The following is a 15432-nucleotide window of genomic DNA, read 5'->3' on the forward strand; positions in this document are numbered from 1 at the left end:
CCTGAGTATGGAAATTAACATCTATCACTCGCTGCAGTGTCACAGGTCGGTCACTAGGTGTCTAGGCTCAGACTGACCTTGGCTGTCTTCTGCCCAGGCAACTAGCCTAAGCCTTCAAAGGAAATGAGGACACGTGGTCACTGGCCGACATCCTTTAACCAACACTGAGTCCCTGGTCAGCATCCTGGAGTCCTGGCAAGAAGAGCCAGGCACCTCCAGGAGCATCTGGAGCAGGAGACAGGGGCTGAAGAAGCTACCACACCTACTGGTGCTGCTACACATGTGGGTGACCTGGCTGCAGAGATTGCAGGCATGGCCTCAAGGTCAAAGGAGAAAGCACCTGAAGACGTGCTAGGACTCTTAGACTGAGAGAAGCAGGATGTCTGGACTGCAAAATATGCACCCTTCAGGGAAGAAGTTCATTCAGGCTTCTTAAACCCACCTCACCTGGAAAATCCATCCTCTTTTAGCCTTGTGCCCCTTCCACGCCCCCTCTAGTACAAAGAGAGATGCAGCCCTACGGCACCAGGGTGGAAGAAGCCCCAGGATAGCTGTCCGAAGACATGAGGTCCACTCAAAAGCTTCCCCCGCCAAGGAGAGAAGAGGACAAGACTCACCTGCAGATGAGGTCTCAGGGCCCTGAGAATGAGCATAATGTTTGTAAGGAAAGAGAAATGGGATTTCAGTGGGACATGGAAGTCTGAGAAAGAGCCTCTGCAAAGATAGCTCTAAGGGAGGTGTGATTGTGAAGGTGGGCTGGTCACTGAGTTCTTTGTAGTACAAGGTACCAGACAGAAGCCAGAGTCTGGGGGGAACCTGCCTGCCGGTGAGCAGCGGGCATAAAACCCTAAACCAATGAGAATCGAATCCCTTCCCAGCAGCTTCTGCACAGATCAGTGATGTTTGCTTGGTCTTTCTCTTTTCTGTGGTCTAACCTGATCTGTTCTGAGATCAGAGAGTTGGAATAGAAAAGCCTGACTGAGATGAAACGAGCAAAGAGAAGACAAGGCCTCCTAAATCTGGTGAAGACAGAACACAGATAACCAAAGGTGAGGATGGGAAGAAACAGATTGAGTTCCAAGTCCCATCCACAGTATCCCAGGGCCTGGGAATCCCTGGAAGTGCCAGAGGTGTGTACTCCCTGGGAGATGTGACCCCAAGTGTCAGAGGAATCCCTATGGAGCAAGGAAGGGAGGGCAGGGCCTCTAGGATGGGCACTTCCATACAGGCTGCCCATGTGAATTTCTCAGAGTGACCGTGACAGATCCTGAGAGGGACAGTTTGAGGCAAAGGAAAGTAAGTTTTCTGAAGAGGGGTGAATTCCACAGTCTCCTGATAATGAAACAGAAATCCCGTCCTGCTCAGAGGTACTGAGTAGGAGGGATTGTGAATTCCCATCCTGCACAGAGGTTGGCTGGGAAGTTCGACTGTCTAAAGACAATGTGGCCAAAGTCTTCTTTATCTTTCAAAGATATATCTTCAACTTCCTGCAAATTCAATCCTGAAAAAAAGCCTAGAATATACAAGTGTGGGTTTTTCAGGAGAGCAACAAGGGGAGAAGGTGATAGTGGCATATCAGAGAAGGAGAACAATAGTCTAAGGGTCCCTGTGTTACTTAATGAATCAAGTATTCTTCCTTACCTGTAGACATGCAAATTCAGTAGATGTTTTAGCAATAACTGCATTAATCCTCACAGAATTCTTTTTGGCCATTTCGAGGCATAGAGACCAGAAGAAGTCATTAGTTACAAGAGCAAGCAATAATTCGCTGGTCTGAATTTTGTTCAATTTCTGTGTTTGCCCTTCATAGATGGATAAAAGTCTCTGAATCTGGCATTGAAGACAGTGTTTTCTCTATTGTTATGGATTGAATAGTGTCCCCCAAAATGTGTGCCAACCTGGCCAGGCCATGATTCCCAGTATTGTGTGGTTGTCCTGCATTTTGTGATCTGATGTGATTACTTATGTGTTGTAAATTCTAACCTCTGTAATGTTAATGAGGCGGGATTAGAGGCAGTTAGGTTAATGAGGGAGGACACAATCTACAGGATAAGGGTGAGTCTTGAGTCAGTCTCTTTTGAGATACAAAGAGAAAAGTGAGCAGAAATGAGAGGGACCTCATACCACCAAGGAAGAAGTGCATGGAGTGGAGCATGTCCTTTTGACCCAGCGTCCACGCGCTGAGAATTTCCTAGGCCAGGGGAAGATGGATGACAAGGACTTTCCCCCAGAGCCACAAAGAGAGAAAGCTTTCTCCTAGAGCTGGTGCCCTGACTTCAAACTTCTTGCTTCTTAAACTGTGAGAGAATAAGTTTCTGTTTGTTAAAGGCATCCACTTGTGGAATCTCTGCTATAGCCACACTAGATAACGAAAAAACACATATATCAAATAGTCAAAAAAAAAAAAGGTTTCAAATACACACACATACACCTATGATGTTATTAAACTTTAAAAAGTTTTACATTCTTATAACACATTTAACAAGAGATTTGTATACAGAAGTTATAATAAGAGCCATCCCCACATAAGTATATTGTACCTGCTCCCCCAAAGTGTCCAGTGTCCAAAGATACATATGTACCCTTTTACACACTTCTTTTTGCCGGGACACATGTAAGTACATTCATTTGTTTGTTTTTATGGAAATTAGGTCACACTCTACCCATGTTTTTCTCTGAATCACTCTTCACTTGACAATTTCTCATGGTTCCTCTAAATCAGCAGACATGGAAGAAGCACTCTTTTTGGTTCTTCCTATTTTTAACTCCCACCACTCTTCTGTCAGTTTGTTGTACTGTGGTGGCTTGCATGTTGCTGTGATGTTAGAAGCTATGCCACCGGTATTTCAAATACCACCATGTTCACCCATGGTAGACTGGTTTGAGTGGAGCTCTGGATTTAGACAGACTAGGAAAAAGGACCTAGTGACCTATTTCTAAAAACAACTGGCCAGTGAAATCTTACAAATAGTACTGGAACACTGTCTGATTGAATGACAGAGGATAACCCCTTAGGTTGGAAGGCACTCAAAATATGAGTGGGGAAGAGCTACCTTCTCAAAGTAGATCCCACTTTAATGACGTTTCCTGATGGGGCACAACTCATAATGAGAAGAAACTGATGCAAATATCCTTTAATAATCAGAACGTGAAATGAAGGAAGTATGAATCTAGGGAAATTGGAAGTCATCAAAAATGAAATGGAATGCATAAAGGTCAGTAATCCAAGGCATTAGTGAGCTGAAATAGCTTGGTTTTGGACATTTTAAACTAGACAATGATATGTTCTACTATGCCAGGATTGAGATACTGAAGAGAACGGCATCATATTCATCGATAAAAAGAACATTTCAAGATCTTTTCTGAAGTAGAACACTACGATCAATAGGATAATATTCACAGGCCTACCAGGAAGACCAGTTAATAAGACTATTATTCAAATTTACACACAAATTATGAATGTGAAAGATGAAGAGGTTGAAGGTTTTTACCAAGTTCCGCAGTTTGAAACTGATCAAACGTGATGCATTCATCAATCAAGATGTACTGATAATTACGTAATTAGAATGCGAAGTTGAAAACAAAGCAGACAAATCAGCAGTTGGAAAATAAGGTATTGATGATAGAAATGACAATGAAGCTTACATGATAGAATTTGGCAAGACCAATGACTTATTCATTGCACATACCTTTCGTCAGGAACATAAATGGTGATTATACTCGTGAACCATTCCAGGCAGAATAGATAGGAATCAAATTTGTGGAAGGTGATGATGGAGAAGGTCAATACCATGAGTCAGAATCAGGCCAGGGGCTGACTTCAGAACAGATGATCAGTTGCTCATATTCACGTTCAAGTAGAAGCTGAAGAAAATTAAAACAAGTCCATGAGTCAAAGTATGCCCTTGAGTATATCAAACCTGAATTTAGAGAGCATCTCAAGAATAGATTTGATGCACTGCACACTAATGATCGAAGACCAGATTAGTTGTGGGATGATAGCAAGGACATCATATATGAAAAAAACAAAAAGTCATTAGAAAGACAGGAAAGAAAGCAAAGACCAAAGAGGATGTCACAAGAGACTCTGAATCTTGCTCTTGAATGTACAGTAGCTAAAGAGAATGGAAGGAAAAATAAAGTAAAAGAGCTCAACAGAATACCTGAAAGGGAAGCTGGAGAAGACAAAGTATGATAATAATAATGTGAACAGATCTGGAGTTAGAAAACCAAAAGGGAAGAAAACACCTGGCATTTCTCAAACTGAAAGAACTGAAGGAAATATTCAAGCCTCTAGGTGCAATACTGAAGGAAGGATTCTATGGGCAAAATATCGAACAACACAGGAAACATCAAAAGAAGACGGAAGGAATACACAGACTCAATACGCCAAAAAGAATTGGTCGACGTTCAACCATTTCAGGAGGTAGCATTGGATCAAGAGCTGATGGTACTGAAGGAAGAACTCCAACCTGCACTGAAGGCATTGGCAAAAAACACGGCTCCAGGAACTGATGGAGTACCAAATGAGATGTTTCAACACAGGGACGCAGTGCTGGAGGCGCTCACTTGACTATTCCAATATATTTGGAAGACAGCTACCTGACCAAATGACTGAAAGAGATCTATATGTGTACCCATTTCAAAGAGAGGTGGTCCAACGCAATGCGGAAATTATCGAGCAACGTCATTAACATCCCACGCAAGAAAAATTTTGCTGAATATAATTTAAAAACAGTTGCAGCAGTACACAGACAGGCAACTACCAAAAATTCAAGCTGGATTCAGAGGAAGACATGGAACGTGGGATATCATTTCTGATGTCTGATGGATCTTGGCTGAAAGTAGAGAATATCAGTAAGATGTTTACCTATTTTTGTTTCCTATACAAGCACACTCAACTGTGTGGCTCACGACAAATTATGGATAGCTTAGCAAAGAATGGGAATTCCAGAACACTTAACTGTATTCATGCGGAATATCTACGTAGACCAAGAGGCAGTCATTTGAGTAGGGCAAGGGGATACCGTGTGGTTTAAAATCAGAAAGTTATGTGTCATGGTGGTATCCTTTCACCATACTTACTCAATCTGTATGCTGAGCAAACATTCTGAGAAGCTGGTCTCGAAGAACAAGAACATGGCATTAGTTTTGGAGAAAGATTCACTAACAACCTATGATATGCAGCTGATACGACCTTGCTTGCTGAAAGTAAAGAGGACTTGAAGCAGTTACTGATGAAGAGCAACCACTACAGCCTTCAGTATGGATTACACCTCAACATAAAGAAAACAAAAATTCTCACAACTGGACCAGTAAGCAACACCATGATAAACAGAGAAAATACTGAAGTCATCAAGCATTTCATTTAACTTGAATCCATAATCAATGCCCACAGAAGCAGCAGTCAAGAATTCAAACAATGTATTGCATTGGGCAAATCTGTTGCAAAAGACCTCCTTGAAGTGTTGAGAAAGAAAGATGTCACTTTGAGGACTAAGGTGTGCCTGAGCAAAGCCATGATATTTTCTATCACCTCACATGCTTGAGCAAGTTAGACAATGAATACGGAAAACCGAAGAACTGATTCATTTAAAATATGGTGTTGGCAAAGAATACTGAATATACCATGGACTGCCAGAAGAATAAACAAAACCATCTTGGAAGAAGTACACCAAGAATGCACCTTAGAAGCAAGGATGGCGAGACTTCGTCTCACGTGCCTTGGACATATTTTCAGGAGGGACCTGTCCCAGGAGAGGCTCATCATGCTTGGAAAAGCTGAGGGTCAGAAAAAAAGAGGAAGGCGCTCAACAACATGAACTGACACAATGGCTGCAAGAATGGGCTCAAACATAGCAATGATTGTGAGGATGGTTCAGGATCAGGCAGTGTTTCATTCTGTTTTACACAGGATCGATGGCATCTAACAGCCACAACTAACATATGTATGCATATATATATGTATGTGTGTATGTGTGTGTGTGTATATATATATACCCATTGCCATCGAGTCGGTTCCAACTCATAGTGACCCTACAGGACAAAGTAGAACTGCCCCACAGAGTTCCCAAGGAGCGCCTGGTGGATTCGAACTGCTAACCTTTTGGTTAGCAGCTATAGCTATTAACCATTATGCGACTAGGTTTTCCATATATATATATTCTCTTCACTAGTTTTGCATCTCTAGAGATCCCAGCTAAGACATTTGGTACCTACTGTGGTTCTAGAGGAACCAAATCTTAAGGATGAGTTTTCTGAATTGATTCTCAAGTCTGGCTAGTCTTAAAGGCACTGATGACTGTCTCCAGTAGTAAACAGGCTATTGCTAATCCATGGTGGGAGGTGACAATAGAAATACGCAAAATACTACTACCACTGGATCAAATATTTGTGAGAGACAAGGCTCTGCCTGATTACATATTTGATACTTTTCTATAATTTTGTCAGAATAAGAATAATAAGGAAGCTGTTTGGTTAGTCCTGCTTTTGCTAGTCACACTGGTGAATGAAAGAAATGGGCTCAAAGCTGAAGCACCACATACAAGATCTGAAAGCTGCCACTTGTGCCCAGAAAGAAAACCATATTTCTTATAGTAACAAGGCTAATGCTGCCAAAAATAAACTCAGATTCTTATCATAAGAGTGACTGAATTAAAGCGCCAGTTGAATATCCAGCCTCAAATGGTGTCTGAAGTTAGAGTGAGGGCACTGATTGGGAAGAAATGGGATCCTGAAACTTGGGATGAGGACATATGGGCAGACAGTCAGGAAGCGGGGGACAATGAACCTCCAATTTCTGTTGAATCGCTCTTCCTAACAGAACCAGACCTCTTACTCCCATCTGAAGAGATTCTCTAATTTTGCCTGCTAAGGCACCCTTCCCAGTAAAACAATTATCCCTTCCACCTCCATCTAATGAGATTACCCTCAGCTGTGCCTGAAGTGTCTTGTTTGAGTTATCTCCTGGGGTGGTATCTGGGGCATTGCCTGGGGCATCACCTTAGGCAGATGTCTTATAAGACACGGCTGAACATCCCACTGCCACTGCCCATTTTTGCTTCTAGACCTATACCTAGACTTCAGTCCCAACAAGCCCCAAAAGGTGAACTATGAAGTGTGACCCAGGAGAAGGTATGCTAAACTCCAAAAGAACTGCTTGATTTTTCTAATACATACATACATACAGAAACCTGGTGAACATGTGTGGGAATGGCTATTATGGGTGTGGGATAATGGTGCAAGCAACATAAAGGTGGATTAGTCTGAGTTTATTGATATAGACCCAGGAAGCATAGATTCTTCATTCAGTGTTTCAGCTTGAGAGGTTAGAAAAGGACGTCATAGTTTATTTGGTTGGTTTACTGAAGCATGGATTAAGTGGTGGCCTACAATAAATCAAGTGGAAATGGCAGATCTGCCATTGTATACTGTAGGAGAAGGTAACCAAAGGCTGAGGGAAACTGGCAGGTTAGAATGGATTTATTAGGCTGGACCCACAGACCCACACACGGAGTGCCCAGAGGGCTTTCTTTGTACCATAGCGGTGAGGTACAAATTTGTGCAGCAAGCCCCAGCATTATTGAAGACTTCTGTGGTTGCTATTTTATGTAAGTAAGAGTCCACAGTGAGAACTGCCCTAACTGAATTAAGACACCTAACTACAATGCAGTTGACTGGACCCCGTGGTGGTAGCAGCCAAGTGGTGGCACTCAATCAACAAAGACAAGGTGGGTGTGGTTACCATAACAGACAGTAGAGTCAAAGCAGTAATCAGAATAGTCTGCTCACATGGATTTATGGCAATGGCTACTTAGTCATAGTGGCCCTGGGAGTGAAAGAGCTGGGAAATGTACATCTCCTGGTACCTAGTGTCTTAGATATCTAGTGCTCCTGTAACAGAAATACCACAAACGGATGACTTTAACAAAGAAAATTATTCCCTCACAGTCTAGGAGGCTATAAGTCCAAATTCAGGGTGCCAATTCCAGGGGAAGACTTTCTCTCTGTCACTCCTAGGGGAAGGTCTTTGTCACCAATCTTCCCCTGGACAAGAAGGTTCTCAGCACAGGGATCCTAGGTCCAAAGGATGCACTGCTCCTGACACTTCTTTCTTGGTGGTACTGAGGTCCCCCTGTCTCTCTGCTCTTTTCTCTTTTATATCTCAAAAGAGACTGACTTAAAACACAACTTAATCTTGTAGATTGAGCCCTGCCTCCTTAACATAACTGCTTCAAATCTTCGCTCATTAACATCCTAGAGGTAGGATTTACAATACATTGGAAAATCACACCAGCTGACAAAATGGTGGATAATCGCACAATACTGGGAAGCATGGCCTAGTCAAGCTGATATATACATTTTGGGAAGACAGAGTTTAATCCGTAACACCTAGTATGCAGCTATCCACCTGTTAATGCCTTTTTCTCCACACCTGTTTGGAAGTATCACCAGAAACAGTGTGCCTTCTCTCTGACCTAAGTATATAAGGACCAAATAATATAGAGGAATCTCTGTTACATTTTCTCCATCTTACCAATATTTGGCCTCATAGGCAGACCCAGTCACTTAATTGCACGGCAGAATGAAGAGATTAAAGCCCCAACATTCTTGCCAGTGGACAAGGAAGGTAGCTGCTCAGACATCAGAGAGCCTCAGAGAGACAGAGACCAGGTGGCTCAAGAGAGGGATACCATAAAGTTGTTTTTCATACCCCCCTCCACTCCCATAGTTGCATATGCTTTGCTCTGACTCCAAGAAGTAGATCAATCCTTTGAGAACTGCATTATGGGTTAGAACACCAACAAGGTCCCAGACTGAGTGACACTCCCATAGATTACAACCAAATATCATCGCAAAGTCTTCAAAATCTGAACTGACATCTGAGCCACAGCATCCAGAAGTTGGGAAAGAACCTGCAGCCTGAACATAACTGGGTCAAGTGATTGCTAAAACAAACAACATCAACATTTTCTGTAAGATTGAAGTAAGACATAGTCTTGGAATCATAGACAAAAACTTTAAAAAGCTACTTTAACCACGCTCAAAGAAGTAACGGGCACACCTTAGAAAAATAGAAAAATACATAGAAACCATTCACGAATGAAAATTTTAGACAGGAAAAATAGAGATAAAAAATTCACTTGATCAGCGGAATGCTGTTGACAGACAAAAGGATCAATGAGATGAAAATAGTTCAATTGAAAATATCCAATCTGAAAACAGAGGACAAATATTGAAAAAAAAAATGAACAGAGCCTCAAAAAAATCCAAAAATATCTAACATTTATTTACTGGAATTCCATAAGGTGTAGAGAAAATATGTGGTGTAGAAAAAAGTATCTAAAGAAATACTGGCTCAACACTTTCCCAATTTGTTGAAAGACATAAACTTACAGATTCAACAAGCTATGCAAACTCCAACAAGTTAAACTCACATAATTTTACGCCCAAATGCCTCACTGTCAATTGTGGAATAACAAGGACCAAGAAAATATCTTCAAAGAAGCTAGAGAGAAAACAACTCATCTCACACAGGAGAAACAATTGGAATGACTCTGTATTCATCATCAGAAGCCATGGAGGCCAAAAGGCTGTGAAAACAACATTTTTTCAACACTGAAAGAAAAGAAACATTAACCCAGTGTTCTATAGGCTGTTATTTCCTTCATGAGTAAAGGAAAAATACTGACATTCTCAGGTGAAGGACGCTTAAGAGAATTCATCGCCACCAGACTTGTTCTAAATGAAACACTAAGGAAGTTCTTCAGGTGGCAGGCTTGGAATTTCAGGAATTATGGAAAGCAACAAAGTGGAAAGTACCTTCTGAAGTTTGCCGTTCAGCCAAAGATTAGACAGGTCTATAAAACAAACAATAACACACGTGAAGAAAGTGTTTCTTAGTTCAGTCGTGTGTATGAGACCAAAAGTGCAAAACCTGCCCAAAAGCACAGAAAAGAGGGCAGGATGGAACAGGAATCATGGCGGATGGAAACGGGGAACTGGAGCATAGAAGAGAATACTGACACATAATGAATATTGCCACCAATGTCACAAAACAATTGTGTATAAATGGCTGAACAAGAAAGTAATTTGCTCTGTAAAGTTTCAAATAAAGCACAATAAAAAATTTTTAAAAAGTGGTAGGTATCTGGGTAAACATATTATGCCAACCCTGCTGTCACTGCACAACATGGCGCAGGACTCCCCTCTTTGGAAAGACTTTCTAGCCTATTTGGAAACACTTTGGAATATACTCTTGGTGGCAAATTAGTATTAGAGAATGGGATTATTTTGAAAATATGAGATGTCTGTACTCATGCCTGGTGAATAAACTGGATAATAAAATTTTCAGAGCGAAATGAGATGTTCTAACAGAAAAATAGGCCTGAATTCCCACGTGGGCCATGAGCCTACTCTGAAGGCCTTTCCCAGAGAGGCATTTCAGGCACTTCTAGAGCAGCAGGAGCACTGGGGAATGCATGTATCAACCTCCCCCAGGGCCTTCTCTGAGGAGTAAGTACCTGCTTTAGTACTAAGCTTAGGGGTTCATAAATAGTCATTCTGCATAAGGTCTTCAGGTTCAAGTCTGTAATCCAGCTGGGATTCTGTGTGTGCTGCATCTCTGCATCAAAAGAACATACTTCTAGAAGCAGAATGCCAGGAGAGAGGCGGTTGGGCAGTTGGGGGTGGGGGGTGCTGCGCAGACAGGGGTGCCCAAGGGAGGCACAATATAGTCATTCTGCAGCAGGTCTAGTCATTCTGCATAAGAATTAGAATGCTTCTGTCAATGCATAATAGTTTACATACAGGACATAAACAAAGTGACTGAAGGACAAAGTTGAATAGTAAACCAAGCCACTCCCTGTCAATCCTTACCTGAGAGGGTCTTCATCAGGACTTCTGGGGATGGAGAACTACACAGTAAACGCTGATTTATTTTACCTCTTCCTTCCTCAAGAAACAGGAACTGGTGTTAAGATGTCAGGTGTCAAGCCCCAAACTCCTCTTCTGGTCTGTATTTAAGCTGTATAATAAAACTGGGATCAGGCAATCAGCCGTGAGCAGACAGACCCAGAGTATTCCCAGTGCCCCACATCTTTGAGCTCCAGTGAGATCCTGTTCTTAGTCACTAGATTAGCAGAGGAGCTGAAAGACTGAAATTCCGTGTTTTAAGGCAACTTGGGCTTCAAACAGTCACTTATTGCTAAAGTCATATTTCTCTGTGTTAATTTATGATCCTTAACTCAAATCCGGAGTTTGGAGCTCATTTTGATAACTCCTCATTAGTCTGCATAGACTAGATTCTGCTCACAGTCAGTGATGACAATGGAGGAAACAAAGTCCCTAGCCCAGAGGAGGGACTGCTCCCCATATTTGGGGAAATGCCCCTGGGAAGCATCGGCGAGGTGCACTTTGGCCTCTGTGGCTTTGCCTTCTGCTCCTGGAATTGCACCCTGGGGGCCTCCATATGCAGACCCAGAGTCCGTGGGTGACCACAGCTCCCCCGTTCTGGGTCATCGTCCGGACACACGTTGCGATATGCTTCCTGCCCTCCTTTCCAGCATAAGCGCTGCGATCACAAGTGGCAGAACCAGTTCTCAGGTCCAGACCCTAGACCTTGCCCTCCTCGGCCTTAGGCTTCCCCTAGTCCTGGTGGAACCTGCAAGCCTGGCGGATGCGAGGTTAGCACCCGGCTGGGTGGGCTTGGGCCTGTCTCAAAAGGCTCATGGCGCACGCAGGTTCCTCCTCCTTGGAGCCTGTGGGCTTGCGGTGGGCAGCCCGGCATCTCCTGCCTCCCTCGGGCGCCCTCTCTGGGCAGCAGCTCCCCTCCCCCTACCCCACCAACCACCCAACAGTCGCACTGCCTGCTTTCTGCTTCTAGAAGCGCGTTCTTTTGATGCACACATGCAGCACACACAGAAGCTCAGTTGGATTACAGACTTGAACCTGAAACGCACAACTTTAAAACTACTAGACTGGGGGGGGTGGGTATTGGCAGTGAAAAAAGGAAAAAAAAAATAAGAAAGAGAACAATTACAAAAAAAGTATTAGAAGACTGTATCCTCACATTATGGACTCAAGAAGGTTGCGGATAAACAACTGCATAGATAGCATACTGTTGTCTCTTTGCAAATAAGTCTTAAATGAGGGAATTTGGTACCGGGAAGAGTTGCAGAGCCTGACTTTGGGGAAATCTGGGATTGATGAATTGCCTTGCATGAGGCTACAAGCCCTGATAATCAATATTTGAAGATGAGATTCTAGCAACCTAGAACATGCATCAGAATTTTTTCTAAGTAAATTAGCACCAGAAGATGCCTTTAACCACTAAATAAAATGGGTCAGTAGTTCAAGATCTCCCTACAAAGAAAATGGCAGACCTAGATCGTTTCCAGTCAGGTTCCAGCAAACATGCAAGAAACAGTCATTTTAATCTTGTACATAGTCAACAGAGATTAGAAAACCATGAGATACTCCCCTAACTTGATCCTTAAGCCTAGTTTAAAAATGATAACAAATTTTAGAGAAGGATGGTAGAAGAAGAGTTAGAGGACAAGCACACTCAGTAACTGAAATGCAAAACCCTACGTAAGATGCCAGCAAAGGAAATCCAGCAAAGTATAAACCACGTAACATGCCATGATCAAGGCGGTTTATTGTAGGCATACAAATTTGAGTGAACGTTAAAGATTTAGTAATTTCACTCACCACATGCATAGGTGAAAGAAGCGAAGACATATGCTCACCTCAAGAGATGGGGGCAAAGCAGGTTGATAAAATCCAATCACACGGAGAGATAAGGACTAGGAACAAATATAGAACAGAAAAGGAGTTCCCGAACGTGGAAAACTACAACTAGCATGATAGTTCATGGTGACGTGTGGGACATTCTCTTTAAAATTAATAAACAATAAAATAAGGGTGCTTCTATCATTACTTTTATTAAACATTGAACACCGGAAGTGTAAGCTAGTACAAAAAGAGAAAAAGTATAAATGCTATTCATAGATTATAGGACTGTCTCCATTGAAAACTGTAGAAAATAATGGAATTAATAGTAATCATAAATAAAAAATAAATTGAAATTTCAATGCATCAGCATCAAGCTGACTCTGTCATAGCTCTTAGGTGAAAGCAAAGGACACTGATAGGGAAAGAGCAGGTTCGGGTGGTCTAGACCAAGGAGGGAAGAAAATTATTCTGCACTGGGCTGAACTTATAAGAACGGGTATGTGTGTTAGCTACCTAGTCCCTCCATAACAAAAAATAACACAACTGGGTGGCTTTAAAGAACAGAAATTTATTTTCTCACAGTTTAGCAGGTAGTCGTTCGAATTCAGGGCATGGCTGTAGTGGGAGGTCCTTCCTTGTCTACCTCAGCTTCTAGTAGATGCCAGCAATCATTTGTGTTCCTGGCCTTCTAGAAGCATCTGTCTTCTTTGTCTGTCTTCCTTTTCACCTGTTTGTGTCTGTGTGTATTCTGCTCCTTTTATAACTAAGAAGAGTTAGGCTTAGGACCCACCCTACATTGGTATGACCTCATTCACATAATAAAAGCAGGCCCCCTCTTTCCTAACAAGGTCAGATTTACAGGTACAGGGGTTAGGATTTCCACATACATTTTGGAGGGACACAATTCAATCCCTAACAGTCGACTTACCAGATATTCTGGATTGAGAGTACTCGCATGAACAGCTGAGAGTGGTTCCAATTCTTTGCTACATTTGTTGGCTGAAACTTGTCTCAATGGTCACCCAAAGGAATGCTGGAGCAATTTATTGTGTAGGACCTGGCCAACCATTCCTAATCACATCCATTGTGTGGAAAAACACACAATCCCATCACCAAAGCCTTGAGAAATTCATGGATAAGAAAAGAATGGTGGTTGGAACCAAGAATTGTTTCATAGCCTAGATAACATGGTGTAGGTGTTAGATATTCACATGGAGATGTCAGGTAATAAAACTTCACCCCACACGGAGATGTCAAGGATAATACCAACAGCTAATGTTCATTGAGTACCTACACTGGTGCCAGGCACTCCTGTGCTTTTCCTTTCATGTTTGCTTTCATGATGGCCATATGAGGAATGTATCATTATAATGCATAAAGAGGTCAATACAGAGAGTTAGGCTGACATTTGAATATATGAGTCTGGACCCAGGAGGAGTTTGAATGGATGGAGGTATAAACCTCACGTCCTTAGCTACAAATAGACAGCAGTGAACTCACTGAGGCATCCTAGAGGGAGGGTGTCAACAGAGAGAGGAGCAGGCACCAAGCCCAAGGGTACTCGGGTATCTAGAAGCCTGCCAGGTGAACAGCAGCCAACAAGCCTCTCTGAAGTCCAGTGTGGTTCCTGGAGGGTTGTCTGTCCTTGCTCTCAGCTGCATTTCCCCAGTGCTCCTCCCACCTGCACTGGGTTGTCCCCTTCATGACGACAGGGACAGTGTGTACCTTTCACCACTGTATCTGCATAACATAGACTATTTCTGGCCCATGGAATATACTGACTGAAAGAAAAATAAACAAACGATAAGTACGTAAAATCCTTCGTAGTTGATACCTTGGGATACATTAAGGGGCTTCATGAGTAAGAGGGAGAAAAACTGATCAGGGCTGCTTCTGAGACCATCTCTTAGGCGTAAAGAGTGTTAAACAATAATTAAACAAAGAGATTTAATGACAGAGATGTATGTTAAAAAGATGTAAGTATACGTTGAAGATTACTAGAAACATGCACATTTATTATTGCAACTATAGTCAAATCGTTAAAAAACATATACTACATGCACACAGAATATTATAAAGTAATTTAATGCCCTCATTAAAAAAAAAAAATTTATCATGAGAAAAGACTAATGATGAATGAAAATATCAGGATATAATATCCGTGTTAATATACATAAATGTGTGCGCTAATACACACATGAAACCAGTTGCCACTGAGTCAGTTCTGATTCATGATGACACCACTGTACCAGAGTAGAACTGTACTCCATAGGGGTTCCAATGGCTGAGTTTTCGGAAGTAGGCTGCCAGACCTCTCTTTCACAGCAATTCTGGGTGGACCTGAACTCCAACTTTCTGTCAGCAGCTCAAGATATTAACCATTTGCATCAACCAGAGACTCTAATACGCATACATGCCAATGTAAGTAAGATAACAGACATATCGGAACGTTAATAATTTATTCTATGCATTACGTATGTTTTCTTGTTATTTATTGCATACTTTCCCATTGCTTCCAAGTTTTTGAGGAATAGAATGTACTTCTGGAAAAATTCATGAGAGATTTTTAAGTAATGAAATAATTAACAGAAACAGAATGAGTAAATCTGTGGCAAGGCAGCCCATGAACCCAAGATTACAGTAACACTGGTATGAAAAGGAGAATTGTGGAGTCCTGAAGCTCAGTGGTCCCATGCA

At 42.1% G+C, this 15432-nt stretch overlaps 2 long non-coding RNA genes across 6 annotated transcripts in view; one reads left to right on the forward strand and one right to left on the reverse strand.

Moving 5' to 3' along the window:
* Window positions 1–15432, forward strand: part of LOC135229515 (uncharacterized) — a 1091601-nt gene that overhangs the window by 1018044 nt on the left and 58125 nt on the right. The window lies entirely within an intron of this gene.
* Window positions 1–15432, reverse strand: part of LOC135229514 (uncharacterized) — a 947039-nt gene that overhangs the window by 893930 nt on the left and 37677 nt on the right. For all 5 annotated transcript variants that reach the window (XR_010320200.1, XR_010320198.1, XR_010320199.1 and 2 more), the window contains exons 2-3: window positions 10879–11026; window positions 3690–3864 (exon numbers count right to left, since the gene is read on the reverse strand). This is a non-coding gene — a long non-coding RNA (uncharacterized LOC135229514). The remainder of the gene's footprint in view (window positions 1–3689; window positions 3865–10878; window positions 11027–15432) is intronic.

The sequence above is a fragment of the Loxodonta africana genome, unplaced genomic scaffold (genome assembly GCF_030014295.1).
Source record: "Loxodonta africana isolate mLoxAfr1 unplaced genomic scaffold, mLoxAfr1.hap2 scaffold_33, whole genome shotgun sequence".
In the NCBI taxonomy this organism is placed as follows: domain Eukaryota; kingdom Metazoa; phylum Chordata; class Mammalia; order Proboscidea; family Elephantidae; genus Loxodonta; species Loxodonta africana.